This window comes from Capra hircus, chromosome 4, assembly GCF_001704415.2.
Source record: "Capra hircus breed San Clemente chromosome 4, ASM170441v1, whole genome shotgun sequence".
Classification (NCBI taxonomy): domain Eukaryota; kingdom Metazoa; phylum Chordata; class Mammalia; order Artiodactyla; family Bovidae; genus Capra; species Capra hircus.
The window spans coordinates 102117143-102120341 of NC_030811.1; the positions used below are offsets into that span (position 1 = coordinate 102117143).

Genomic DNA, 3199 nt, shown 5'->3' on the forward strand with positions numbered 1-3199 from the left:
CTTTTTTTTTCTTGCATTCATTCTAATTCATGCTTAAGTCCCTTGTTATCACCTGATTAACCAAAGTTCCCTTTAGTTAATTTAGTTAATAATAATTGTGTAGGCCTGAATGAAGCAGCTTTGCAAAACAGTAATACCGACAAGACATCATCTTACACCATTAGCTAACATGGGCATGAAGGCAATGACCATCTACAGCGTGTGAAATCCCACAAGAAGTCTTCAACAGGGAAGGAGAGTTATGTCAGTCCAATTTCTTCAAGAACAGTACGTGGGGTTTCAGCTTCCTCCTGTAGTAGATCAGCCTGCTAAATTGCTTTAAAGACATTCTTCTTGGATATTTCCTGAACTTCTCCTCCCCAAAGAAACTCATCCAAAATAAAATAAGCCTTCTCAAAATTAAAAATGGTATCAGGGTCACACACACTGCCAAAATACTTGCCAAGTAATTCCACATAAAGATGAACTATTTCCAGGGTAATTAGTTCATTGTCCTGATCCTCAATAGCATAGGAAAAATACAGACTGGCATATCTTTTGTAAACAATCTTCAGATCTCACCACTCAAGAAAGCTGCACATTTTAGGTTTCCGTGCTAAAATGGTTTGAAGAAGTTCTCTTGTGATCTTTTCTTCTATTTGTCTGATAATGGGACACCCCATCTCTGCAATCTAAGCTTTCCCTAACCACTAAAGAGCAACATAAACTGCATGGCAGCCGCGGGATGCGGGCGGGGCAGGGCTTGGCCGCTGGCGGCAGGGGCGACTTGAGGGGCAGCCCCTATCGCTGAGCTGAGGAAGAGAAGCCATTTTGCTGTCGCTTCATAGATTATTTTTGGGAAATACAGAGTACTTAAAGTCACTTGTATTTTTAGATGACTGTGTTTCTAAGTCTTCAGGAAAGACCTTTGTACTGTTGGAAAGGTCAGCTATTAGAATGCTTGGTGCTCCCATTGCTACATCTGAAGGAATAGCCCTTAACCAACTGAATGTACAATGAATAAGCTGGTATGTTAAATATGTGACAATAACCCTTCTGTGCTGATTGACTAGATAAGAATAGGCATGTGACTCAAGGGGTTCCCTGTCATAATCCATTTGGTCAATTAGTTTCATTCTCTAAGGAATTTGAGTTAAAGAATATTGGGTAAATATTTACAGCTGAAACACAGAGATCATTACATAAAGCGGAGTTGGCCAAGTGGTGCAGAGCATGTTTAAAAATCATAGTTGACTGTTTATGGAGCATGCCATGTCCAAGTGACTAGAACTCCCCACTCCCTAGCTTATATCATTTACTTTATTCATTTAAAGTAGATTTCTGACCTCCATATACATTTGTTTGCATTCCATGAAGCGGAGGACATCTGAGATGGCTGGGCTGCCATATGCAGCCTTTTGAAATTAAAGAAGTGGTTAAACATTGGTATTTGGGCTGGCTTTCTGGTCATTCACCTGAACACCAGAAGAAAGAAAAAGGCAGTTGCCAGGAAAAGACATTAAAATGAAATGAGCTTAATTTTGTATGAAGGATATATTGGCTCTCTTTGCTTTTGGTCAGATCAAAAGCAGTTATCCACTTTATCAGAGAATTAAAAACCCTTCAGGCAAGGTTCTAACTGTTGGTACCTTACTTGAGTCCAACTCCCATGCTTTTTCCAGGGAAATGCTGAACTCCGGTGTGATACCTGAGTGGCATGAGGTTGGGCACTGCTGAGAGCAAGTGAGAGAGAGAGAGACAGAGACAAAGAAACAGAGAGAGACAGACTGGGGGGTAACATGATAGTCACCGCTACTTGTTCACATAGAAAAGTCATTCTTCCTCAAGTGCCTCAGGTTCCCATTTTTTAAATTAATATGACCTGCTCAGAAACAGCCAGCACATCATGTTGTTTCTCCTCTGCCAATGACAGCTTGCAGTCCAGAGCCTGGTGAAAAGAGTTGAACTCTGCATGCTACAAGTACTCATTTTCTTTGAATTACTCCTTTAACTTGACCAAACAGGCTTTGGGTACCAATTGTTGCATTTCCTTTTTTTTCTTATAATAGCTAAATTTGCTCACTCCCTTTAGGCACTTTCTTTTTCCTTTTTTTTTTTTTTTAAATTTGGTGAAGGAACAGTGGTTATAATTTCAAATGAAGTTATTCAGTGGCACTTTTGTTGACTCTTGACCGAATCTTTTTTAGAAATAAAAGGTGGCATTGAAAGTACACTTCCACTTCATCAACCACAGGTTACTCAATCCTAAAAAGGCTTTTTGAAATGCGGCTACTTCTTGGGGAAGCTAATTTTCTATATTTTGGTTAATTCTGAGAATGAAAGAATGGTATTATTCAAGGTATTCATTTCAGAAATGCCACAAAACAAATACTTCTTAAATCTTTACTTTTGGCATTATTGTTAAGGACCGAGTGAAGAAAAGCCAATAAGCAGAGTTTCTGATTGCAAAGAGAGAAAATCATACCTCTTCTACATAGACTGTTCAAGGTATCACTACTGTAAGGAGGACTTCAGCCAGAGGCAAAACCCAAAATATATAAATCCTTTCCCAACCTGAATTATAAAAATATTCCTGTATTACTTGCTTCAGAGATTATCAAAAAAGTTTTTAATATACATTTATTTATTTTAATTGGAGGTTAATTACTTTACAATATTGTATTGGTTTTGCCATACATCAACATGAATCCTCCACAGGTATACACGTGTTCCCCATCCTGAACCCTCCTCCCACCTCCTCCCCATACCATCCCTCTGGGTCATCCCAGTGCACCAGCCCCAAGCATCCAGTATCATGCATCGAACCTGGACTGGTGATTCATTTCATATATGATATTATACATGTTTCAATGCCTATCTCCCAAATCATCCCACTCTCTCCCTCTCCCAAAGAGTCCAAAAGTCTGTTCTATACATCTGTGTATCTTTTGCTATCTTGCATACAGGGTTATTGTTACCATCTTTCTAAATTCCATATATATGTATTAGTATACTGTATTGGTGTTTTTCTTTCTGGTTTACTTCACTCTGTATAATAGGCTCCAGTTTCATTCACCTCATTAGAACTGATTCAAATATATTCTTTTTTTAATGGCTGAGTAATACTCCATTGTGTATATGTACCACAGCTTTCTTACCCATTCATCTGCTGAGGGCCATCTAGGTTGTTTCCATGTCCTGGCTATTATAAACAGTGCTA

The 3199-nt window shown here is 38.8% G+C and overlaps 1 pseudogene; it reads right to left on the reverse strand.

The window, feature by feature from the left end:
* LOC102172595 lies at window positions 240–712 on the reverse strand (annotated as a pseudogene).